Source organism: Lepidothrix coronata, unplaced genomic scaffold (assembly GCF_001604755.1).
Source record: "Lepidothrix coronata isolate B3197 unplaced genomic scaffold, Lepidothrix_coronata-1.0 Scaffold250, whole genome shotgun sequence".
NCBI lineage: Eukaryota > Metazoa > Chordata > Aves > Passeriformes > Pipridae > Lepidothrix > Lepidothrix coronata.
Genome location: NW_016690430.1, coordinates 865,816 through 885,463, shown reverse-complemented (window position 1 = coordinate 885,463; position 19,648 = coordinate 865,816). Strand labels below are relative to the sequence as shown.

Genomic DNA, 19,648 nt, shown 5'->3' with positions numbered 1-19,648 from the left:
CCATTTTCTCTCATCTTCATCGCAAGTTCATATATAGGTTCACATATGTTTAAACTTAGCAAAAATATTTAAAAAAGAAAAAGAGATAAAGAACATTAAGGAAAACATTTGAAATTCTTACTGGAGACATTTTGAGAAATGTCAAAAATGTGTCTAAACAGACAAAAAAATCGCCTATATTAGTCAGTTTTTGAGAATGACAATAAAGACTGAATAACAGCACAATGAAAGAGGTAAAACTGGAGAAAGAAAAAAAGATGAGAAGGGATTGAAGCAAAAGGTTACAAAAATATTCCTTTCCTACAGAAGCCAGACTCTTGAGACAAAAATACTGAGTTTCAAGTTTCCTTCACTGTTAAAGAGAAATATAAATGAAATAGCAAAGCCATGCACTGTCATTGTCACTGGAGGCCAGTTATAAAGGAGAAGGTAAACAAAGCAGATATAAAAAAATACGGATGTCCTCAAAGCTGAGTGTTACCATGCAGTGGTGTTCATCTCTGCTATGTATCCCAACATATCGCTAAGGTTTTGCATTAGCTCACCACAATCAGCAGAAGCAGATCAGTTCTTCTAATATATGCAGCTTCTCAGCAGAATTAATTTGTGAAGCAGAACACTGCCCTAACACGGTTAGACTGTTTGCAGTTCCCTTGTGAAATACATTCTTACCTTCAACAGGCATCTCTGAAACGTAAATACACATTGCTTTGGATATCAAAATAAATACCAAGTAGAAGGCTATATGATGGCAGAAATTATGCTGTTTACCAATTATTCATTACTTAACTCTGTTCTTCTAACACAGGTTTTCTTCTATCATACACTGGCAAAATTTAATTAACTGTACACATTTAACGCACATGTTTAATGTGCTTTAGCAAATATTGTTAATAAGAATTCATCACAGAGGTGGCACGAAAAAGGGTCTTAGCTTATTATGCACCAAATCCTGAGATATTAAAGACCTGCCTGTGCACAGCCAGCAGCCATTTGCGTTTTAGTACTGCTGCAGCGTTATACAATAGACATGCTCAGCACGTTCCCTAATGGAGACTGTTTCAACTTTCCTCAATTCAGCATTCAAATTCCAGCCTGGCAGATGATTTTGTCCAACCCGATGCCTTTGTCTTGTCACATCCACCCAAAAAAAGGCACAGCTGTAGGAATACCTTCTCCTACGCCCACTGACGCAGACATAGGTGCTCCAGGAGCTTCCAGGTTCAGTGAGAGAAAACATGAAAAATGCTGTAAGCCCCTGACACTACAAGAGTCAGACCATATTCTTCTGACTTCAAAACATTCAAGACATTTAAAACTTATGGTATGAGCTTGGTTCTTTGCATCCAACAACTTACAACCAACCAATCAAAAGATTTTGGATTGACGGGGGTTTTTTTTACTTTTTCTTTTCTCTTTTTCTTTTTTTTTAAACATCAAAAGCATAAAAATCTCCCATAACAGCTTCTTTTTATTTTTAATAAATGTTAGAATTAGAAAGAACATAATTAACTCAATTCTCTAATAACATCACAGGACTGTGCAATTTTTAAGATATCAAGTAAATATTTGACAGTTATTTGCAGCCACTTAAAGTGACAGACTGGCATGTCTAGTAGCCCAAAATGCTTCTTGAAGAGGTTACCCTGTTCTTTTTTCTACTCTAAAGCTGAAAGAAAATGGTAGAAACTAAACTGCAGCTCCAAAATACCAGAAAACCTATTATTTTCTCCAGCGGAAATATCTGAGGAAGAGTGAAACAGGTCTCTAAAAATATAAATGATTTTGGTCAGCAGGAGCCAACATTCAGTTGCCACCAATGAAATGAATATAGCTCCATGGCATGAGAGTAAAATCATGACTTCATTCAAGGCTTGGCCTCAAGTAAAGCCAAAATTAGTAAAAAGATGCTTAAGTGCATCTTTCTCCCTAGAGAACAGAGTCAATAAAACTATTTGAACTGGAAAATATAAATTATTAATATCTACTGAAAGGCTGTGATGTTTTGAAATTACTATCTTCAAAAATAGCTTTATGGCTATAATAATTCAAGTTTTGTATCTAGATCAAGGACAACACACAACCAAAATATAATGTTACAATCTGCAGGTTTCATGAACACCCAAGACAGTTCTAAGTAGGTGTTCAAACCCACAGAAAAATTACACAAAAAAAAAAAGATGTAAAATTACTATGGTTTCTCCTATTTGCTTTTTGACTTTTCACCAAACATGGTGTATCTATTCAACCATGAAACCCTATATGTTTATTGGAAAAAAACCCTGGAGATTTTTAGCAAAAATATTATTTCAACAATAAACATTGATGGTGGAAATTCACCAGCAAACCCCCATAACATATACAACAAATTATTGAATGCAGGAAACAACGAATTTATACAAAAACTGGTAAGTTTCCTTCTGACACATAAGTAGAGCATAGACAATTCACCTTCTTTTCTAAGAACAGCACAAGGTAAAAATAAGCTCCTCAGTTATTAGCTAAAAATATCAGTAGAATATAATTTCAAGTTTACCAAAAAAAAAAAAAAGAAAGAAAGAAAAAATCTGGGAAACTACTGAAACTTGATTATTTACTAATTTGCCTCTTCTGGCTGGATTACTCAAGGCACAGTACAAGGGCTGCTTCACTGATGCTCCTCCCCAGGGTCGTGGTGTTTAAGCTTTCCTCTCTGTGGTTACTTTGATAATCAGGGACTTAGTCATAGTGCAAATTGTTTTTCTCTGGTGTGAACAGTCTCTCTTTTCCGTCTCACCACCCATTTGAACAACACTCGAGGAAGATCGACTGTTCTCTTCTGAGCTCAGCTGATATGAGGTATCCAGTTAAAACAACTAATAAGGAAAATATGATAGACATATTGAGCAATATGACAGGCACAGAGAAAGCATAATTGCATACACCTGATGTCCTTAAGAAATCAGTCAAAAAGATCAGCTGCCCTAAGATAGCAGAGTCCCAAACTTAGTGACCACAGCACCATAGAATGAGATGTTTTTTATGAAGGCAGATAAAATAAGCATATTCAATGAACTAAAATGTTTCTCTGTAAGTCAGTTGTCTTCTCAGAAATTTCAATAACTGAAAACCTCAAAGACGATTTTTAAAGCACATATTCAATCACAGGCAATCTTTCCAACAATAACTTCAGATTTTTGGCCATCGAAAATTACCCAGAGGTCATTCACCTGTGCATGTGTACATGTGTATAATCAACACAGAGCCACACAAAGGCAGGGTGTATCGCGTTAACATGACAGACCACTTACTAGTAAGGTTGACCTAAAATTAGATTCCCAGCTGTGTTAAAATTGAATGTTGACTCCTTTCACTTCTTTTTTAATGCTAAAGGAAATCAGGAGGTTTTGGCTGTAGTGACTTGGTATCATAATAAACACGTCTAAAAATCCCTTTCAGTTCACTTCATAATTCAAAGCTGAAAACTTCTCCAGAAGGCTGACAGAAGAGCTGCAGGTAAGTATATACCCATCCGATTCCCAAGGCCCTCTTGTCATTAAGACAGTGATGAATACAAATTGAGCAGCCAGCCCATTCCCATTGCATTGCCTGACTTGTAAGCACCTTATGACCATCCAACAATACTTCAGCCAGGGGACTCTGCTGAACAAAATTAATTATCTGCCCTACACTCTCCTGAAAAGCACTGCTGTGAAGGTACGGGGCTTATGCTTTCAACCTGAGGTGGTGCATATATTTTGATTTATCAAATCTCTGATCATTCTGCCTTTTCCAGGGGAGCTGAGATAAGAATGTTAATACTCTGCAATTTTCGCTTTTTCATTTCATTGTTAAAAGATGTTTGTTTATAAGTAAGAGTAGGTGAGGAGGCATAATAGTAAACAAGTGAGCTACTTAATTGAAAGCTACAAAGTTAAACCTTGAGCTACTCTGAAACTGAATGGTTCAATAAAGACTCAGGTACTGGAAGAGAGCAAAACAATGGCAGCCCTGCAAGGACTCCAAGTCCCCCCAGAGTCATGGGGTTTCCCTCCCACCCCCATAATACCCATAATAGAATACTTGAAAGACAAAACTGTTTGATTGAGAATAGCTGTCACAGATTCATGTTGGAAGTAAGCAGTGCTATCATTTGTTGTCCACACTAAAAACAATTAAACACATTTTGTGGCTTTCAACATTTTTTTGTTTACCCTTTCACCCCCACACAAATAGCACTTACTAGCGATTGCTATCACTTAAGAAATACAAAAACATTTGCAATCCAGCTTCCTTTTTTAACATATTCATAATATATTAAGAGCAGACTTTGTTCAAGTATAACAAAGAACAGATTTTAAATCACCGAGAAGTTCATTATCAAACTCAGATCCCTATTCAGGAAAACCCAACCTCCTCCTGAAGCCATTGCAGTGTCAGCCTATTTCATCTTCCCAGAAGGACCAGCTGCTCCTCTGGTGGGAGATGCCCACAGACACTGGAGGAGTCCCGACTCCCACTTTCAGGCAGCCCAGGAGATGTGTTTGAAATGAAAGCCTCCTTGCCCCAGCTGTGATGCCCAGCAGGGAACTGTAGGGCCTGGAGCTGGCCTATCAGCCCTTCCACAGATCCTGTAGTCATGGGACAGCGCTTGTGGAGTCACCCCAGCAGCTCCTGCCCCCTCACACAGTGCATGAGCCTGGGCCAGCTGCCTGAGGTACCAACACTGGAACCGCTGCCACAGCACGGACACAACACAGACCCATCTACCCCTGTCTGCAGAACGGATGAAAAGTATGACTTATCTATATTGAGTCCCTTTTTCCGGGTCAAAAAAAACTACAAAAGACAAATGAAGCAACAGCGATCAAAACTCACTGGTAGGACTTGGAATGACATCAGCATTTTAAGGATGTGATGGTATTTGGTGATGTTTTACTGAAGGAATGGCACATCTATAATCCAGATTTTCTCAGCATCATAACTGATTCAGAGCAAGAACAAAGAGAGATACTGACAGACTACATGTAAATTTATCTTTCAGACAGCTTTACCAATCTTGCGATAGATTATACCTGCCTTGCTTCAGCCTGACCTTCCACCTGCTTGTTGAAAGGGAAAACAACTCTCAAATTCAAGGTTCAGTTACTACAAGTACCCTTTAGAGCAAGTAAGAGTTTTAAATGACACAATCATCTGTTGCTATTTCAGAGAAAATATTTAAGCTTTGGAATGAATTTCCAAACATTTGCCATTGTGTACTCTAAACCATGACTAACATGTCTTCAATTAATATTGAACTTAAACTTTAGTCAACTATTGCATCTGTCCACAGCAACAACTTTTTCAACAAATGCAAATTCCTCTTTCCAATAAACAAATGAGATTAAACATCTAACATATACAGTAAACATTGCACATTCTCAAACCAAAACACTACACACCAGACTTGGGGTCCTCAGATATAGAAGTAAATTAGTATAAATAACACTACACTTTGGTAATATGGGAGATCATAATCACGTCTCTGTCTCCAAAATGCCAGATACTTACAGAAACATTGGGTTCTATTTATGATCCTTAAAGGGGCTCAACAGCCACCATTCAAATTACAGCACAAAATGTTTACATAAACATACACCTCAGTTTGACTATAGATGGGGAAAAAAAAGTGTATCTCAAAATTACCATAACTTGGCAGTAGCACAAAACACCTTTTTGTTTCAGGATTTTTTCCTTAAACTTCCTTAAATAACTTAATACTGGCAACGCTTTAGAACATGAAATGCCTAATCCACAGGAAAAAGTCTGGTGTTTTGTTTTCTGTCTGCCTAAATGAACAAGACAGGTGTATTTCAAAGTTGTGATTCCATTTTAACAGTGGGAATGCTCTTCTGTTGGGATATTCCTATTGTTATTTTAAAGCACACTGTTAATTTTACCTCTGTATGTACTTTAAGCACCTAATTGCCTCATAAATTGAAATTTAAAATCCACTTAATTAATTTTAAACAAATATAGTAATTATACGATAATTCCGTGACTATATATTGTTATATTTTCTACATTTAAATTAGCATAGAGTGACACATTCAGTGTATCTCATCCGATCTGATGGTACAAACCGCAGTGTTACTGTGATTTTACCAGGGTTCCCTGTGAAACAAATGAATAGTTGCACCTTAGTATGATGAAAAAGCACTTTTACACATCCTTTCTGATCTATTGTCTGAAACACGAACAGGCCTGTTTTCTGAGACGCCAAGCCGTATCTGCTTTTTAACGCAGAATTACCTTTCACAAGAGAACTGTTTTAAAAGAGGGATTGCAAAGCAATTTAAATTAGTTTTCAGTAATATTTACAACTATAAAATTATGCATAATGGATTCCTAATCCGAGACCGCGTGGGCTGCGCTGCCGCTGCCGAGGCAGAGCCAGACCCCGGGTCCCGCACGGGGAGCCCTCGTCCCGCCCCGCTCCCCGCGGAGGCAGGTCCGGACCGCCCGCGGCGCTCCGCGATCGCTCCCCGCGCCCGCCGCGGGACAAAGCGGGGGCACCGCCGGCCCCGCGCCCCCCGTACCTGCCCCGGCCGCTGCCCCGCCGAGCGCCGGCACCGCCCCCTCATCTGCATGGCACTGCCCCGCCCCCGCCGCGGGGCACGCCGGGCACAGCGCTCGGGGCACAGCACGCCGGGCACGGCGGCCGCGTCCCCCGCCGTCCTCGCCCCGGGCCCCGCCGGGGCCGCAGCCGCGGCCGAACCACGGCCGGAGCTGGGGCCAGAGACGAGCGGCGCCGCCCGCGACCCCCACCCCGACCCGGGCGAGAGCCCGCCCGCCCACCGCGGCGGTTTCCAAGGAGACCCATTCCCCCCTCCCCCGGCTCTGCGGCCAGAGCCCGGGCTTCCTTTTCCCTTTTTCCTCTCTTCATTTCCAGGGGGCAGGGAGCTCGGGGGCGGCGAGGGTCGGGTTGTGCACGGCTCCTTTCAGCGGACACACAATAGCGAACCGGTACGAACACAACGCGAACGCATCTCTCCGCCCGCAGCCCCGGCAGCGCTGGGCCCTGCGCTCCCCGCAGGGACACGGCAGCGAAATCAACGTGGTGCCTATAAGGAACATTTCCCCATCGAAATCATAAGTGCACATAAAAGAAGATTCTGTTCTCAACGTTGTGGGGTTTATTTCTGTATTTCCCCAACTGCTTTTCAAGGGCTCCATCTCCTTTCTGCTGAAATACTCCCCCAAAATCAGCACATCTCTTTCTTTCAGGCATTGCCAACATATCTAATTCACGATCTCCAGTATTCAGAAAAGGGGAAAAAAAGCCCACAAACCAGTACTGTAAAGAGATTTCAAGATTAAAACTTTTACCTGGTTAATTTCTACGTGATGTGATACAACAGAAAAATTGCATGTCTATCCTCTGTAAGACAAACATAGGCCACAGAAATCTCTGGGAGCAGTTTTCAAAAAATAATTAATGTATAATTAACTAAGAACTACTATGAGAAATAAATACTCACTTGAAAAATAACATGTATTGCATTAATATTAAGAGTGAAATGCAGGCAGAGGGTTATAATGTATCACTCCTATGTGTATATAATTGCATTAAAAATAAGACAAAACACCACTTTCAAAATTACCCAAGAAGAATGTGTAGAAAAAAAACATAAGTGCACTGTTAGATATGCTCTAATGTTACATTATTTTTAACCAAACACAGACGCTACAGATCTCCAACTGAGAAAGAATTAGTCTCAAATACATAGCAGAATAATAGATTGTTGTTACTAAATATTTTATGTTATTGGTAAATGATCCATCTAGCATAAATTTAATTTTACTTGCTACCCCATTTTTCATGCACAATTGAAGTTTGAATTGCATAGGAATAATGGTAGAAACATTTTTACAATGAGTTTGATCACAGAACTTACACAATTTATTTAGCCTCGTATCACATTGATGTGAATCCTTCCAATCCCACCTTACAAAATGCAAAAAAACCTGGCTTTAGTAATAATAAGGAAATAGCAAAACCCCCACTTATATTTAAAATATTGAAGTGTGTGAAGAATCTATAAAAAAAACTGACCTGTTCAAATTGTTGTTTTTCCAATCCATGCACTGTTTTTATTAATTAGGAACCAAACCAGATTGATCGTCATTTTATAATGTTTGACATATTCACTGTCTTCCTACTTCCAGCAGAATCTTCTTAAATCTCCCAGCACTGTGTTTTATTGCTGGTACCATATGCTTTATTGTTCAGCCACAAGAGCTTCGCTCTGCACAAAGACTCATTACCTACTGCTTGCTGAGCAGCTTCAGGCTCACTGAGGCTGCCTGTGTGATCACATGGGAGTTTTGTCTGAGAAAGCCAGGCATGCCACTGATTTCACCGGCTACAGATATTTTTATCAGCTGAGGTCTACTATGAGGAAGGAATAACAAATTCTAAGGCTTCTTTAGCTCATTAAGACAGCAGTTGTTATGGAAATCCCCTCAACTTTTTTTTTTCCCAATTATTATTATTAACACTCCCACTTGTAACACTGGTCCAAGTAGAAATTCAAGAGATCTGTTAGAAGTAATTTTTTCTTATGGGGAGTGGCACAAACCATGCATTGTCTGCATCGCTCCACACACGGTGCACACTGAAATTAATATTCTGGAGAGGTAATATTTTGCCAACACTTAATCTGCCAGTGTTTATCCCTTATGGAGAGGATGAGCTTCCGAATGAAAAATTGTACCTAAAAAGCAGCCCCTTGATTTGAATTTGTCTCATCAGTCAAGGGCATTATCCTGTAATCTTTGGTCGTAAAATGAGTTTTGCTGGCTTCAGTGAGCCTACTCAGGTGAATGAGAATTGGCCATTTGAGCGAGGATTAGTCTCAAATCCGAATGACAAATTATGTAATACAATGAAGTCTAATCTCTTCTTGGTAATAGTTGCTGATACTCAGGGCGGGTTTTTTTTGTGTGCGTGTGTTTGGTTGGTTGGGGTTTGTTGTTTATTTTTTAAAAAATATAAATTTGAATAACATTTTATATTACTTAAAAACTTAATATTTACCTAAGCATTTCACATTAGAATAAGTGAATATCTACATTCAAATTACAAAAGCCTTTATGGAAAATGGTAAATATTATTGATCTTTTTTCACTGATGCATTATCAGTACGAGGGATCCATGTTGGAATATTTGGAGATAGCTTAACTCCTTCTGCAGAGTGAATTTGCCAAATATTCTAATTTAAAGCTCTCAACAAACCATCCAGTGATGATAAATGAACATCTCTTCTCCACCCTGAAAACTGGTAGTGAACACGCAATTATCCATAATTTTAACACTGCAAAGATGCTGCTATTCTATAGTCAATTATCTCTAGAATAATTCATAGGATTTTGATAACATAAGATAGCAAAAAAACCCTGTTTTCTCATTAACATTCCACAAATGAAATACCTCCTTATTCTATTTAAGATCTCTCTCATTACAATAAATGACAGCTCGTAGCTCATGGTTGGCATTATTCTGGTCCTATGGAAGTGAGTGGAAGTTTTGCTACTGATTTGCACGGAAGAAGGGACAAGCATGACTAATACAGTTTCATTCGCCTTACCGTGTCATAATGCAAATCAATGACAAAACTCATTTCTTTATTGTTCTTGGCATCTTGCTCATCTTGTATTATTAACGTTTTGTAACAGTTGATATGCAGTGTCTGTGATTACACTGAATTATACCAGATGGTTAGTAAAGGATTCAGAATTACCCACAACTAAATACAGTAATGAATATCTTCTAGACTCTCACATTCATGTTTTTTAATAAAAAATTCCGTTTTCAAGAATGACTGTATTTTTCAGTGCCACCATTTTCATCTACCCAACGACACGGACCGAGCAGATTGTTCGTGGCTGAGAACCTTCTACGTCTCTTAAGCAGAAAGCGCTGCTGTGTATACATTAATGAGAAGAAACTAAAGCAGACTAGATGGCTTGCTAACAAACAGCTGGTTTAGCTAAAGCTATGCGTTTTTTTTCCCCTGGCGATATCACTGATGATGTCACGATGCCAGTGCAGGAAGACATAAACAAAAGGCAGGCATTTTTGCTGCAGTAGCACTAAGGGAAAAAATAAAAACCAAACCTCTGACAGATAAAAAGAACAAAAACTGGCAGAAAAATAGTACTACTGTCACATTTTTGTGGTTTGTTGTTATATACACTATGGAACAGTTCTGAAATCCAGGAAGGTGGTTAGAGGAAAACACATTCAAGGACATGATACAGTTAAACCAGTTAGCAGCAAAGTGTTGTTTCTGCAGGAGACAATAGCAGCAAGCAGTCTCCAAGGCAGCCTCAGTTAATCACTTCTTCAAGGTTGATGGGGGGAGGGAGGGAAGCTTCAATCCTCCATAGTGGAATTTGGAATTTCCTAATTCTAACTTGACATTTTTAGGTAACTGAATTATATTCCATCCCATACTCTCTTCTTACAGGATTACTGAATAGATGTCAGAGCAACATTGCTGAATTTCTGCTCAAACATACTATTGAGGAAGTGCCTTTTTGCCACCATGGAAGGCATTATAGATCACCCAAGAGCCAGAACTTAGACCTCTCTTGTCACTCCTTAGTAAGAAGAGCTCCAAATGAGACAATACTTTCCAGTACCCCTCTTGTAAGAGACAGGACTTCTTCAAGAGAATCCAAATTCACCTTTCCTTGAAACAACAGTGGGTGTATGCAAATGCTTAGCAGTCTCTTCTACCCAAGGTCTCCCATGGGAGTCAAGGTAAGCAAGAGCTCTCTTTTCTCTAAGGTAAGGAAACAGAATCAAGAATCTGCTGACCATCTGTAAATAAGGGTAAAATCCTGGTTTATTCTACTCTATGTGCATTTAAACTTGAGTACTTTTATAAAGGTTATATGCATTGAAATACAGATCTTGCGCAGAATTTAAAAACAAACAAAAAAACCCCAAAACGCCCACAACAACCCAAAACGAGCCATATATTGCAAATCAGACTAAGCCTATGATTTGAAATTCAAATAATTTCCACCTTATACAACTAAATTATTTTGTTAGGTATTGAACTTAATCTGCTGTTCAGTATCCTGTATCACAATTGGATGAATCAGATATGAATCAAAACAATTACAGGAACAGACTGTTCAATTCCATTGAACAAAAAAGGGGCACCTTGCACTCAATACCTTGTTATTCTAAAGTTTGGAATCCTGTACCTTGCAATGAAATGCAAGAGCTCCTCTTTCTCCAAGTACACCAAAAATGCAATAACTTCCATAGCAGTTGAGTAAAAGAGGGTTTTGCTGAAACTCTTTTGCAGTCTAGTGCCAAAAAAGATCTGAAGTCTAGGATTTATAAAATGTGTTCAGTGGACCATGCATGCTCTACTCCAGCTCTTACAAACAGCATGGTTCACATGCCATGGTTTGCAATTTATGAGCTACACCAGCAGCTCTAAATGCCTCAGCACTGGCTTTCAGGTTTGGAAATAGATGATTTGTGGTCACTTCTTTGGTAAGATCTATAAACCTTACCCATGTCAAGTCCTCTAATTTGAATTCAAATTCAAATTGCAAACTTCCAGTGGAACTCTGCCATTACAGAAGTTCTAGAGAGTTAAAAATGCACACCTAAGAGAAAATAGTGTAATAATTAATCTGAAGTTACTATCAGTAACACTGGGGTAGGATAATCTTAAGTATAAATTCTACATATTTCTTTCCAGACCAAATATAACTTAATCAAACAAATTTCCACACCCTGGCCCCAAATGTCTTGCTTTCTCTAGATATATCACAGTCACAGCTAAACCATCTTCAAGTAGTGTCATGGTAATTCTTTGGTTCCAAATACTGGGGCTAGATGGATTTCTATAGCCTGCCAGGAAGAATGACACACTTTGGGTTCCTGAACTGTGCAAATATGAAAATCCTACTCATTCATAAATGGCATTTTTAACAAAGAAATACAACTATGTTTTGAAATAAGAGTCTAGTCAGTGAAATAAATGAAAACAGACAAAATTTATTTGAAAGGTAAGATGATATCTGCTTTCTCCATCCATCTGTTGATCTGCAACCTATAACTGAAGGGCAGGCCTGTGGGAAGCTGTTCTGATTTCTGCACCCTAGCAATCTCATCCCCAACTTCATGCAGTGACTCCTAGCTTGTCAATGTAGGGCTGCCAGTGCCACCCTTCACTCTTACTTTAGGCACTCTTACCCTGTCATGTCAATTTGAAGGACGCCATGTACAGTTTGCTATTTTTCTGATTCTTAAAAAGTACCTGCTTGACCAGGGCCAAGTTCCTAAAAGCAGGCACAGAGTAACAGTAAATTCTTTTTACACATGCTATGAGGTATAGAACAGCATACCCCTTCCTACTGAATTTTAGCAAAACAGCTCTTGAAAACAACCTCATTTTTAATGATACAGTCTTGCTACATCTTACATAACCTGCATTTTTCCAAGATAAAATTAACCCCTTCCAGGGTGATATCTCAAAGGAAAGCACTCTTCCTTTCAGAAAACAGCACTGAAAGGAACTATGCATTAGAAGAGCTACTGTATGCAAACAAAAATACCCCCCTGTAGTAAACATATGGGGTTTCTTTCTCCTTTCACAACCTTTCTCAAAACTGATAGTTAACTACCAAAATCAAAGAAATATTAGCTTTGGCAGGCAAACTAGTGTACTGAGAGGTGTATAGCCAAGTGGCAAAATAATCTCTTGACTACTGTTGCATTACATGATGTGAATAATCAAAGCAAATAATTAATAATGTAATGCTTCATACAGCCATCATTCAAAATGCCAGCAGAGCATGGTGTTTTTCAAATAAAACTAAGTTAGTTATATTTGAAAAATCAAACTGGTCATTACCTTGTTTAAAAAACAAACACTTAGAAGGCAGATACTTGAAGAAGAGAGACTGCCTGTGCTGTCTTGTATGTGCTTCATAAGCCAGCTTTGCTCCAGCCAGTTTCCATGACACCTCAGACATTGCAATGTGATCCATGCAGATTAGTAACTCAGAACTATGCAAAACTATGCTTGGTGTGGTTAGAAATTGCAAGACATAAACAGAAGAAACAAAGGTGCCTTTTCATTTATAATTAACTGACTCCTTACTCCATTCCCTTTTCTCTTGCTTGGTAACTAAGCACACCTTTTCCCAAAGTATTATTTTCCAGCTTATAAATTTCACTTGGCTGTTGACCAGCAAAAAGTTTAAAAATAAATAAAATTAAGAGATATTTGAAGCAAACATAATAGCTAGTATTTTTTCTCTCCAACTACTTGGTTATTCTAGTCCTCCTTATACCACAGTAAACCAAAAAAGTTTACTGAGTCAGTGCGGTTGAAACAAGAAAAAAAATCCAGTCAGAAGGAAGCAGACTGGACTTGTCATCAACAGAGCTTTATAAAGCACCACTGTTGCTAAACCAGCAACATTTGCCTCGTTCCTTGTTTTCTCAACTTCCATAGTGGAGCAGACAAGCTCTTTAGTTTTCATCTTCCACAGAAAGATGAATTTTTCATTGTTACAATTTTTACATTTGTTCCTGTCTACCATAAACACAAGTATATTAATTTGAGCAGAGGCAGATGTAAAAATATAACAGACACAGAGACAGAGCTAAGCAGTAACGTAAATTTTATAGCAGTTAGTTTATGAAGCATTCTGACTTAAAACACAAGACATTTTCAATGTACTATTTAGAATAAAAAACAGAACACTGAATTACAGGTTATATGGTAACTTGTCACTGTTTCAAATAACATTTAAAGCCTAGAAACTGATTCTCCTTTAGTAATGTGTATTCAGCAGAACTTGAAAATAATTTTCATTTATTTTTTCATTTGTCTACTAGCATCATGGATAACATCAGCACAGCAATGGGAATTTTATTGCTTGTCCTGAGTCTTCTCTACCAGCAGAACACAACACATTTCCCCCCAATATGTTGCCTGACAGCAGCCTACATTAATAAAGTAAAAGTATTTTACAGGCAATTCCCTTCTCATACCCTAAAAAACATGGTCATGATTTCATTTGCCTGTAAGTCAGCATTAAAGAAATTAAATGAAAAATATTTTCATATATTGTAGTATCCAAAATGATTTTCCTACCATGAATATGCATTTTCATAATATTAAAACCCAAACCACTGTACTTTTACAGCAAACTTCTTCCTATGTCATTGTAACAATCTAAAGCTTCAGAAAGTACATGAGCCAATGGTATGTGATTACAGCCCAGAAAGCCAACTGCATCAAAAGAGGAGTGGCCAGCATGTCAAGGGAGGTGATTCTGCCCCTCTACCATCATGAGAGCCCACCTGGAGTGCTCTAACTAGCTCTGGGGTCCTCAGCACAAGAGAAACATGGACCTGTTGGAGCAGGTCCCAAGGAGGGCCACAAAGATGATCAGAGGGCTGAAGCACCTCTCCTATGAAGACAAGCTGAGAGCCTGGAGAAGAGAAGACTTCATGAAGACCTTGTTGTGGCCTTCCAGTATTTAAAAGGGGCTTAGAAGAAGTGGAAACTGTTTTAAACTAAAAGAGGGGAAATTTAGATTAGCCATTAGGAAGAAATTCTTTAGTCAGAGGGTAGTGAGGCACTGGAACAAGCTGCCCAGTGAAGTTGTGGAAGTGTCAAGTTTAGGTTGGAAGGGGCTTTAAGCAACCTGGTCAAAACGGGTGCCCATAGCAGGGGGCTTTGAACTGGATGATTTTAAGGTCCCTTCCAACCCAAGCCTTTCTATGATTCTACTCTATGAAAGTAAGCCGCTCAAATTCAGAAATGTGCTTTCTAAGGAATGCCGATTGTCATTTCTTCCATTTAGGAAGAAGATGGATGGCAGTATTTAAATAACCACATTCATATTAGCAAATCAGTGGACAGCTCTAGGATGCACTGGTTTAAATCCATAACTTCATAATTTGATTGCACTGTTTTCAACTGGTGTTCAAAGACACCGTGTTTTCGATCTAACTTTCCAAGAATTTAAAGGGTTAAGTGTAGTAGTCACATGCCCTGAAACTGTGCAAGGATCAACATTTTTGCAACATGCTCAAGTCTGGAAGTTCTTTTATAGAAGCAGCTATTGAGTGACTGTTTTCTCTAAAGTTCTACCTAAAAGAGATCAGAACTAAATGAAGACTTTTATTAGAGCATTTTTATAGCCCAAATATCTTTCAAGACCTCAGCACTTCAGAAACCATCAAGAATTTTTTTTTTTAATTAAACTGCTTGATACCTACCAGCTGCAGAAACTCATGTTTCAGTTAGTTTTGTTCACAATATTAAGTAGACACACTTATCATTCTGACAGCAGTACAATAGCCATGGGTTGAGGATGTCAGGCTATGGTCCCTAAAGACTGCAACCTCCTGCATTGGTGCACTTGCAGGGGAGAATTTTTTTTTTTCCTTTTAAAATCATTATTCGACATATTTTCCAGTGAACAGCTTAAAAAAGTAAATTAGACTTTCAACGAGGATTACATTCAAATACTTTGAATAAGGCTCACGGATTTATGGCACAGGCAAAACTTGTAGCTGATATCACCTGATACAAAGTTGCATCATTTGGCAGTTTCCGGTGTTGCAGAAAAGAAGCAATTACCAACTCAGTGGGATTTTTGGCATCCCTGCAATGATTGTGATTTCTCAGCTAGATTTGTCCCTTTGGCTTAGGATCTTAAAGCACTGAGGATAATATTGTTTCCATCACAATATTTTTCCTTTTAGGAACATGAGGACCATGTTTATTACTGCTTTATTGAGTTGAGATAATACTAGGCTTGTCTGATATTTAGAAAGAGTGTAGCCAGTGTGTCTGTTCTGACCTTCCAGGTCACAGCAAAGGTGCAAGCTGACAGCACCAGCTGTCATTTGCAGTTAACAGACTTTTACCAGATCAACAGCTCTAAGCTCATAGGGGAACTCACCAGTTTTGTGACTGAAGAACAAGAAGTCAAGGTTCTTGGCCCTTTCTTTCCATCTTCCAGGGTGGGTGGATTTCAGTGACCCTACCACTAGTCTAGCTGCCTACCTGGAATTCTCTCCTGCCTCAAGTCCACTGTTGGTAGCACATACATAATTCTCTGGATACAGGATTGTAAATGCAGACTTCAGCCATTTAAGATTTCAAGAAGTATCTGCCAGTGCCAACTGCTCTACTTTTTCAGAGCAAAAGACATTCTCACTGCCCTGGATGTCTTGGATTCAGAGACACGAGTGACCCCATTTACATTCAGAAAACATATTCCATGTCATTTACAATGGCAATGAGTTCACAACTGCAGTGTGTATCCTGCAGTTTTCTTATTATCTCCAGTACTGTGAGAATTCCTGAAAAGCTGTCATATTTAGCTTGTTACATACTTATAACAGCAAATTGGTACATGCTCCATGCTGATCTTCTTCTTATTTCTGTAGTTGCAAACAACTAAAAAATTACTTTAAGATCATAATCACACAGGAACAGACCCAGATCAACAAGTGCGAACCTTGTGACATTTAGTGTGTCAAGCAATGACAGGCAAAGTTTGCAGAGAACAGCAGGATCTTGAAGTAGACAAGCTGAGATGAGTAGGAAACTCAAACCCTTTGAGGACATAAGAAAGGGGTCATAGACACAAAAGCCTGCCTACTTTTCTAACTGTAGAAGTTAATCTAATTAAAAAATGCTAATTTCCCCACAAACCTTGTCGATGCTTTAAATTATCATACCACAATAATGACAGCATTAACAGCCTTAAAAGCTATATATAACCTGATATATCACTTTAGAAGCTAAGTATCTTAAATGTCAAGCAGGAAACAAAGATGGATGCAAAGACCTAGGGCTGCAGAGAGAACAAAGACCTACCACTTATCTTGTAACAGTTATTTTCACATGGCAACTGAAAATTCTATACACATAATGACAAAGGTGAATTTTAAAAAAGATATTAAAAAAACAATGAAACAGATTTGCAGGAACTGCTCAAAAACATTAGAAACAGTACAGGAGTTAAAAATTTTTAAAGTTACCAATATTAATGAACCCTGACAGGTAAGAGGAGAGGAAAGACCAAGATCTTGCCTCTGTTTCAAGAGGCAAAGAAGGTACATTTATGACTGTAAAAATTGATGCTAATGGGGATACAAAGAGATGCATCAGCAGGTGAAAGTAACACCACTCTTAAAGCAGTGCTGAGATATACACGAGAACACAGCAAGAATGCATTTTTAAGGCCAGGATTTTGTGATATTGAGATGGAAAAGGTTAAAAGGTTTGCATAAGATTTTGCTTCACAGTTGATTTAAGTCAACCATCTTGGAGGATAGAAACTGCTTACTGGAAAACAGTCTTAGAAGAAAAATCTGAGGGGGATACATCCATTGTTAGCAGAGATATCATAAATAAACTTTTTTTTCCCCTAGATTAACCAGAAAAAGTACAGATGGAAATGAAAAGGCCACTAAAAATATAACTGTGTAGAAAGTTGTAAAATATGGAAGGAACAAAGTACCTTTTCAAAAATAAACTGAGTAGCAATTAGAAGAATAAAAGAACCAAGAGTGGGAAAAAAACACAGGCAAGCCAACATTTCAGAAGATGAAATATGGTAAACTCTTGAAGATGGGTTGTGGAAGATGAGACCAAATCTTTATTTTGAGATCTAGGAAATATATTTGTATCTAATGTCTACATGCTGAAAATAAGGCACATGGGTCCTAAAGTATCTGAATGACAGAGAAAAATCAATTGAATGAGAATACCAGAAATATCATACTTTGACACAGACTGCCAATTTATGCTAGGAACATAATTCTATCCATTAAAAAGAAAAATAAAAAGGAATTCCCCTTGGATCCTAACCCTTCAGCCAACTCAGAAGCAAAATTCACCAAGCGTAATGTGCACTAAGCAAAAAGTGGAATATTGAAAGGTATCACTTTGTTACACAAAATCAGAGAATTTGCTGAAAATACATCAAGGACCTTGGACTACTATCAGTGGGATGGGGAATGCCAAAATCCAAAATACAAGACAGGCTGACAGCTGAGTCAAATATAGCCTGAACCAGAACTGAAAATTCCTGCCTGTCCACACATCCAGTGTTTCATTCCATCTAAGCAAACAAACAAGGTGACTCTGCTAAGGATATCCAACACTATGGTCTCTATTCAACACTCAGTCATCAGTCAAAAGCCAGATCTTCAGAAAACAAACCCAAGTGTTCAGAGGCCCACATATTAAATGTCAAATAAAATGCAGTGGAATTTTTTACTAGACAGTGGGTAACCACTGAGGACTCTCAAGCCATAGCCTGACTGCATACAATTCACCACTAGGAATAAAAACTAGCAACTAATAGCAAGCCAAGCACTTATTAATTGCTATACTACTGTTATTTCCACTATACAGATGTTATTAATACTTTAATGGTTATACTGCAGAGCTTTTCTCTGGACTGTAAGAAGAACCCACTGAACTGCTAGCATTGGACTGACAGCACAGACACGGAATAAGTTTGCATAATCAATTAGATCCCAAAATCCACTTTTTATGAGTAATTCTGTGAGCCTTTGAGCAGCTTAACTTTTCCATACCTAGCATTTCCATATGAAAACATAAAATATAAAAAAACCAAATATCTTATTGTTACTTATCCCACAATTGTGCTCTTAATGGTTAAAATGTACGCTTCAAGATCACCAGTTAGAGAGAACCTGTTTCATTAAACAAGCCAAACAATAAGAGCAAGAAAATCAATTCAGAGTTACTTTGCACTTCCATCAATAACAAGGGGGGCGGGGGGAGAAGATGTAAGAAAGGACAATTATATTGGTAGGTCTGAAAATTTAAGCCCGATATGAACTTTACAATTCTATTTCTAAGTAATATCAATAAGTGGATGGGAAAGTACTGTTTCTTCTGATCAGGGTGATATGCTGTCACTTGAATTTAAAATACAAAACAATTCTTCAGATAGGAAAATTTTAAAACATCTAACATTATTTTAATACACACAAAGCAGTTAAAAGCCATTTATTTCTCCTCTCAAAGATAATCCCTACTAATTGCTGTAGTTGTGGAAATACATTTTTGTGGGAAAGGATAATGAAGACTACTTGTTGAATTGCTCATGTCATTATTTCACTGCAGAATCCAAATACTATAGCCAGACTCATTCCCAGCATGCTGAGTATCAGCCTACAGAAAAGGACCCATGCATAAGCCACTCTGACCTTTCTTGCTAGTTTCTTCTGACCTTTCTGACCTCATTAGGCTGCTATAAAGAAAATAAAGGAGCTGTTGGGTACTCTTGACGGATTAGGAATAACAAGAATGTGTCTAGGACTTACTTAAGTACTAAACCGGGCCTCTGAATCATAATGATTTTCAATCAATCAAAAGTATAATAGGGATGATGATTAAAAAATAGAGGTAGGGAGAAATGGATTCTTAAAATATTAAGTGTGAATAGTATGGGTTTTGGAAATAGTTCATCAGCATCCTTAACTATTTATTCTGCTGCAGTTTTAGATGATTGAATTTTTAAGGCCCCACTTGAGTGAGAACAGATATTAAAAAACAATGGTCCCAGCAGAGTTATTCTCATT

At 38.3% G+C, this 19,648-nt stretch overlaps 1 protein-coding gene across 7 annotated transcripts in view; it reads right to left on the bottom strand.

Moving 5' to 3' along the window:
- CSRNP3 (cysteine and serine rich nuclear protein 3) overlaps nt 1-19,648 on the bottom strand; it is a 109,086-nt gene that overhangs the window by 40,557 nt on the left and 48,881 nt on the right. Inside the window, exon 1 of one of the 7 annotated variants that reach the window (XM_017835177.1) lies at nt 8,078-8,304. The exons of the other annotated variants lie outside the window; for them this stretch is intronic. The gene's annotated coding sequence lies outside the window, so the exon portion shown is untranslated. Of the gene's footprint in view, nt 1-8,077; nt 8,305-19,648 lie in introns of those variants that run through there. 7 annotated transcript variants of the gene reach the window in all.